At 40.4% G+C, this 8,329-nt stretch overlaps 1 long non-coding RNA gene and 1 pseudogene across 1 annotated transcript; both read right to left on the reverse strand.

The window, feature by feature from the left end:
* Positions 1-5,887: 5,887 nt before the first annotated feature.
* LOC111960778 (myosin light chain 3, skeletal muscle isoform-like) overlaps positions 5,888-8,329 on the reverse strand; it is a 20,508-nt pseudogene continuing 18,066 nt past the window's right edge.
* Positions 6,803-7,612, reverse strand: LOC111960780 (uncharacterized). Its single transcript, XR_002876901.1, has 2 exons — positions 7,228-7,612; positions 6,803-7,129 (listed from the first exon to the last, which is right to left on the reverse strand). It is a non-coding gene; the product is annotated as an uncharacterized lncRNA (long non-coding RNA).

The following is an 8,329-nucleotide window of genomic DNA, read 5'->3' on the forward strand; positions in this document are numbered from 1 at the left end:
TGGGAGGGGTATAGGGAATAGGACGCCAGTTAGACCGCAGACAGAGTCAGGGCTAAGACCCTGGCTGTGAGTGACCAAGACTCTCCCCCCCTAGAAGCCACTCTGCCCAATCACTCCTGACAGCCACGTCACAGTGCATCACAGAGCTGTCCCTTCCCATATCACAGAGGACACCCACTAGGACACACACTAGGACACCCACTAGGACCCCACTAGGACACACACTAGGACACACACTAGAACACTCTCTAGGCGACACACTCCCATTTAGGGCACTTCGAACCACGTCAACACCCTTCAAATCTATCTACATGCAGAATGCTCTTTATGATAGGATAGAATAGGGTAAACTTGAGGAACATAGTCTTAGACACACTGAATAGAGCACTTACTAAAATAAAGACTGTCAATTACACAATCAACTGTCAATTACACAATCAACTGTAAATTACACACTCAACTGTAAATTACACACAACTGTAAATTACACAATCACCTGTAAATTACACACTCAACTGTAAATTACACACTACTGTAATCACAATCAACTGTAAATTACACAATCACTGTAAATTACACACTAACGTAAATTACACAATCACCTAAATTACACACTCAACTGTAAATTACACACTACTGTAAATTACACACTCAACATCTACACACAGTAATATATTACCCATTACCAATGTCATATTACCGTTACCAATGTCATATTACCTGTTACCAATGTCATATTTCCTGTTACCAATGTCATATTACCCATTACCAATGTCATATTACCGTTACCAATGTCATATTACCCATTACCAATGTCATATTACCCGTTACCAATGTCATATTACCCATTACCAATGTCATATTACCCGTTACCAATGTCATATACCTATTACCAATGTCATATTACCCATGCCAATGTCATATTACCCGTTACCAATGTCATATTACCGTTACCAATGTCATATTACCCATTACCAATGTCATATTACCCGTTACCAATGTCATATTACCCGTTACCAATGTCATATTACCGTTACCATGCATTACCGTTACAATGTCATATTACCTATTACCAATGTCATATTTCTTTACCAATGTCATATTTCCGTTACCAATGTCATATTCCTGTTACAATGTCATATTACCCGTTACCAATGTCAATTACTGTTACCAATGTCATATTTCCTGTTACCAATGTCATATTTCCCATTACCAATGTCATATACCCGTTACCAATGTCATATTACCCGTTACCAATGTCATATTACCCATTACCAATGTCATATTACCCATTACCAATTCATATTACCCGTACAATGACTATTACCGTTACCAAGTATATTACCCGTTACCAATGTCATATACCCGTTTACCAATGTCATATTACCCATTACCAATGTCATATTACCCGTTACCAATGTCATATTACCCATTACAATGTCCTATTACCCGTTACAATGTCATATTACCCGTTACCAATGTCATATTACCTGTTACCATGTCATAATTTCCTGTTACCAATGTCATATTTCCCATTACCAATGTCATATTACCCGTTACCAATGTCATATTACCCGTTACCAATGTCAATTACCCATTACCAATTCCAATTACCCATTACCAATGTCATATTACCTGTTACCAATGTCATATTACCATTACCAATGTCAAATTACCCATTACCAATGTCATATTACCCGTTACCAATGTCCTATTACCCATTACCAATGTCATATTACCTGTTACCAATGTCATATTACCCGTTTCCAATCATATTACCTGTTACCAATGTCATATTACCCATCCAATTCATATTACCCGTTACCAATGTCCTATTACCCGTTACCAATGTCATATTACCCGTTACCAATGTCATATTACCTGTTACCAATGTCATATTACCTGTTACAATGTCATATTACCATTACCAATGTCATATTACCCATTACCAATGTCATATTACCCGTTACCAATGTCATATTACCCATTACCAATGTCATATTACCGTTACCAATGTCATATTACCCATTACAAATGTCCTATTACCTTAACCATGTCTATACCTGTTACACAAATGTCTATTACCTGTTACCAATGTCATATTACCCTTGTTACCAATGTCATATTACCATGTTACCAATGTTCATATTCCCATTCCGAAGTCATATTACCCATTACCAATGTCATATTACCATTACCAATGTCATATTACCCATTACCAATGTCATATTACCCGTTACCAATGTCAATTTACACCCGTTACCAATGTCATATTACCCGTTACCAATGTCTATTACCCATTAACCTTCGTAACGTTACAATGTCATGATTACCTGTTACCAATGTCATATACCTTTTACCAATGTCATATTCCCCGTTCCAAGTCATATTACCCGTTACCAATGTTCATGATTACCTGTTACCAATGTCATTCAATTAACCTTTTACAATTCTAGACTACTGTCATATTACGCTCCTCAGGGCTCAGTCAGAGTACCGCTCAAGGTTGTGATTAAGGTCATTTCAATTACCGTTCCTGTGATTACAGTTACCCCAATCTAGGCTGATAGAATAATACAGGAGGGATGGGGGACCGGATACACACGCCCAGTGTGTACTCCCTAATGTACTTTGTCAAACCCCATTTGGCTTGGACTGAGCACCTGCTAATCTCTAGATTGAAGACATTGAGGAGGAGTGTTACTAGCGTAGGGGGTCAAAGGTAGCCTGGTTAACAGACTGAAGGCTAGTTTAACCAGGCTAGGTCCAAGCTGTTTCTGGGTCTCAAACCCAAACCATATTGTGTATTACTGATCAATGTTTATTTGATGATTCATCCCCCTTTGTTTCATCATCTATACTGTACTGTAACATCTACAGTATTCACCCAGTAACATTCACAGCGTTTTMATTTMATTTGGTTCCCATAACACATCCATGTTTTCSAGAGGTATTGATCAGTAGGCAGGCCTATACCGTATGTGTACCATAATASCCTACTATACAATACAGAATGTTKTATATGGACATTAAATCCCCACAGACCCTATATCATACACAGGAAAGTTGTCACATCCAGACATGGGAACTCAAACGTCCCTGCACTCCATCAAGATGTAAAGACCAGGCGTTTAGATCAGAGAAYGCATAGCAGCACTATAGCACTTCAATCAGACTCCAGTCAGGCCAGAGTAATGGAATCAGAGACCGCATGAGATCAGTATCTACTGTAAAGTGTCATGACATCAAACTGAGGTATAGAGGTTTTCATCTATTAGCTGTACTGGCTGCAGACACTGGCCTGTTACAGGGGGGTTCACAAAGAGCACAGAATCACAATGTAATAATGTGGATTTGGCTCAATATTGGAAATATAATTATGTCCAATGCTGCTATTTGATTCACATAACATTATATCAACTAGGGGCTCTAGGCACTGCCCAGTATTTAGAGGGAAAATAGGTGTGTTTTTTAATAAATAMGTTTTGAATATGTCCTGTAAACTAGCTATACTGTATGTTGTAGATTTCCTTATTACATCAATACTCTGAGGAGACTAGCTGCTGTCTAGGGTTGGCACCTGGCAATGCAGAAGTATTTGTCTGGGTGTGCTTTTTCAGAAGCTCTCAGATCTGAGAGTTTTTTCAGGTGCTTGATATTGTCTATTGCTGTGAAACGTCATAATTAAAAAATGACTCCGCCTCTTTCATTGTTAACAATTGCAATGCATATTGACGAGGTTTGTGGGGCATTGGTTTCCACTGCAGTGCTGAATGCTGTAAGTAGGACAACCCTGCAGGYCTCCTGTATCTACCGGTGTGGCTCCAAGACTCCATTCAAATCAGATCTAGAACACTGCTCCTGCCTATACGTCATGAATAGTGAATAAACAATAAACAACGAATAACAAAGAGCTCACCAATAGGCCTATATTGCCATACATAACCGTAGGCCTAGTTCAAATCTGGGATTAGGCAGAGAGTAGGCTATAGCAGGCTGGGGCGGTTACTGCAGTTATCCGCCAGAGCAGCCCCCGCACCGTTTCAGCACCATGCATGGTGGACCTGAACAATGGGCATAGCCCGCAGCCCCGAAGCSCTCACACGTTGACAAACAAATATACTAACGGGCTTTTTATTACGCATTTTTATGAGACAAATGAACACTTAAAGGTGTGAGGTATTTTTTTTTTTTTTATAAAGTAAAACGAGATGGTAGCAAAAAAGCAGAGAAATGGACATGCCGACTAAGCCTTTCTCTCCTAAGGGTGAGGCTGATGTGCAAACCTTGTTCCTTCTCAAAGGTAAAATCCAGTAGTATTCTTACCAAGTTAACAAACAAGGTTCTCATTTTTTAACTAGGATATAGCACAAACAATTTAACACATGCCTTTCCTAAATGCGCAACRACTCGGATTAGAAGCCACCTTCAATGCTTTCAGTGATTCGGGGGAACATCAAACTTTTTAAATCTAAACTAAATCAAGTRTGTTGAAAGTGCAATTCATTTAAATGTAATTAAAACATAATTAACCATGCTTTGCCTTTAAATTGAATAAATTGAATATCGTATTTCCCTTACCTGTTCGTGGCAAATGAACCGTATAAATAAATCCCTTGTGCACTGTGCCTTGAGCCCTAGTGACAATGCAAAGAGATGTCGGTCTCTCTGACCCCTCCCACTGCGTTCAAATGCCGTAATTACATCAGTAGTGGCGCATTCATTTGTATGCAACCAACGGTTGCAGGTTCCTGCTCCCACACACGCAAGCATGCGCTCCAACGCACACACACACACACACACAGGTGGGGATCTACATGTAAGAGGATGGATGGGCTTCTGTGAGTAGCTGCATTGCATTGCCCTGCGGCACTGGTTGAGGAGTGAGTGAGAGAGATGTGGAGGGGAGAGAGGAGATGGGGGTGGGGAGGAGAGAGGATATCRGGAGAAAGAGCGAGGGAAAGAGGGGAACTGGATTTATCAAGGGAGCAGCTGCTCCTGTCTTCCCTCATGGGATCCCAGCCACACCATGTMTGGTGCCCGTGCCAAGACTGGCACTGTAGGATTTGGGGGAATGTGGGGGTTGGAGCAGATTGACTCTCCCTCTCCTTAAACAGATAACATGTGTACCCATGCCAGCTGGCCACAGGCATATCCCCCTTGACAGCAGCATACTAGCACAACTGAAACACCAGCTTGATCATGTAAAAACAACACAAGACATGAAGCTATTTACATTAGGTGTGCATCYCAAATGAAACCTTATAGGGCTCTGGTCAAAAGTAGTGCACTACTTCATAGGGCTCTGGTCAAAAGTAGTGCACTACATATAGAGAATAGGGTGCCGTTTGGGATGCTTACACAGTACATGTATGTGTTTCAGTTTGGGACTGGATCAATGGGAGCCAGAAACGACACCTGCCTTTGTGTTGAGCCAAAGCAGTTTGCAACTCAAGTGTTCAGAGAGGCAGCTGGATTTAATACATTGTAGATTTCAGATAGAAATACATGCTGTAGAGCAGAGTGATATGTAGAATAAGGAAGCACTTCAGCTCTATTCATTACATTTCTCTCTAATTTGACTACTGAATGTGGCCTCTGCCCAATGGTGTTTCATGAATGTGGATTTGTGTGGATTTACTTTTTGTTCTACATCCTAACACAGCACCTGGGACAAGAGCTTTTAATGGATGTGCCCATACCACTCCACTAAACKTAATATTGAAGGTAACAGGCTGATTATCAAAACCATACAGAGAGGAATTGATAAAAAATAAAAGGAATAGAATCAAAGCTAATGAAAATGCTCCTACTAGACAGACATCACTATGATGTGGAATAAAACCCAGGTTTAATCGGTTCACAASACTTACTGCCATCTTGTGGTTAAAATAATACATAGCATTGCGCAGAAGRCTTAACCTTAGTAGTTGAGGCTGCCGTTCTCGTCCTCCTGAGCTGTCACGAGGGCATCAATCTCAGGCTCACACATCTTCTCACGTACAACAGACACACACCCCAAAACCGGGCTTATAATGCATTAGGACCGCATCATGATGCATTGTTCCTGTATGCCCTCGTCCACTGCAATAGAACACCCCACACGTCTTCATGAAACTGACAGAACACAATGGAACCAAATGAAAATTGTAAGAGGGATCACCAAAATGGTATAACTTTAATAAACAAGCAATATTATTACATTACAATCAACATTAAAAAGGTGGCGTTTAAAACGTTCAACAATAGTGCAATGTTCTAATTCACAGCTTGTTGTGGTGTTAAGTCAGCCCCCCGCACCTCTCTGTTTCAGAGGGGTTGGGTTAAATGCGGAAGACATTTCAGTTGAATGCATTCAGTTGTACACCTGACTAGTTCTCCCCCTTTAATGCTGACCATTAATAGGTATCAGGAGAAGAATGCAAGGGCACTTACGGTTCGGAGCTGCGAACAAATGATCAAATACTGTTCATTCTAACTAAAACATTCTAAAACTAAAACATACATGACTATACCATTTAGTTTTCTACCCCAATAAACACAGCAGGACACAAACACAAAAATATACAACTTAACTCTGTGCATTTATTTGATCAATGTTTCAAGTGTGAAAGGATGGATGGATTTCAGAACATATTGTAGACTTTGTAGAAGCCCRAAGGAAAGGAATAAACCCTACATCTAGAGTGTTAAACCACATATTCCCAGCAATATTACTCAGAAATTACACTGAATATCTATTATTTCACCCCATGCTTATTCAAAGAGGAGTGAATCCTAAGTTCCACTTAAATAAAATGTTTCTCAGTCATGCACTGACGTCTATGGGAGACTAAGTGAACATTTGACTTAAATGGAAGATCAGATTCACCCCAGAAATACCACTGGCCTACCTTCAGTGAACATGACAATCACTTCAAAAGGCACGGACAACCAGCTCAGTAGCTAACCCAGTCAAACTGCTGTTGGTGTTAAGAGACTTATGTTAACCACTTCCCAGCTCTCCTCCATGGTGATGTCACTGGGACGTCTCCCTCACTTCTGGCTGACGATACTGCGGGCGATCAGCTCCTTCATGATCTCATTGGTGCCTCCATAGATGGGCTGGAYACGGGAATCCACAAACGCCCTGATGGGGAGAGAGAGGATTTTCATATCCACTGACAGCATAGAACTAAATACAAAAACATGTTATATTTCCATGACACAGACATCACTGTCACTCACTTGGCGATGGGGATCTCCCACATGTAGCCCCAGCCTCCGTGGAGCTGCAGACACCGGGTGGCCACAGAGTTCTGGAGGTCAGACGCCCTGATAAACAACAAGTCAAGTCAGAAGATACAGGAGGAGTCCCAATTCTCTACCCTTCTCCCTGAAGTGCACACTTCAACACAAGTTTAAAAGCATTGTCTGTAAAGACATCTCCAGCATTACTCTTATACCAATCCACTCCCTTTAAATCCATCAGGGCGGATGTGCAAGTGCACTTTACATGTCAAACATACTGACAGTTCTGGACTGGAGAAGCATAACGCTGGTGAAACATACTGACAGTTCTGGACTGGAGAAGCAAAACGCTGGTGAAACATACTGACAGTTCTGGACTGGAGAAGCAGGGTGCTTATTTTCTGTTATGTGTCTCACTTACAGAACTGTTTTGTTGCTGTTCTCTTTGTTATTTTGTTTAGTGTTCTCTGTTTAATAATATAATGATGAACACTTACCACGCTGGCTTTGGTCCTCTTCTCATTCCAACGACGAGCGTTACAAGGGCAAATTCATATTTTTCTCATCAGGTATTTTTTGACTGATACCAGCCTAATGTTGGTTATCTTATCTCTGAAATATGCTTGAAAACTCATCACATTTACAGTACCAGTCATTCCAGGGTTTTTCTTTATTTTTACTATTTTCTATGTTGTAGAATAAAAGTGAAAGCATCAAAACTATGAAATAAACAATGGAATCATGTAGTAGTAGCAAAAAAAGTGTTAACAAATCAAAATATATTTTAGATTTGAGATTCTTCAAAGTAGCCACCCTTTGATTGATGACAGCTTTGCACACTCTTGGATCCTGTCAACCAGCTTCATGAGGTAGTCACCTGGAACAGGTGTGCCTTGTTAAAAGTTAATTGTGTGGAATCTTTTGTTTTAAATACGTATGAGCCAATCAGTTGGTTGTGACAAGGTAGAGTTGGTATACAGAAGATTTGGTAAAAGATCAAGTCCATATTATGGCAAGAACAGCTCAAATAAGCAAATCTAAACGACACTCCATCATTACTTTAAGACATGAAGGTCAGTCAATCTGGAAAATTTCTTCC

Source organism: Salvelinus sp. IW2-2015, linkage group LG4p (assembly GCF_002910315.2).
Source record: "Salvelinus sp. IW2-2015 linkage group LG4p, ASM291031v2, whole genome shotgun sequence".
Lineage (NCBI taxonomy): Eukaryota > Metazoa > Chordata > Actinopteri > Salmoniformes > Salmonidae > Salvelinus > Salvelinus sp. IW2-2015.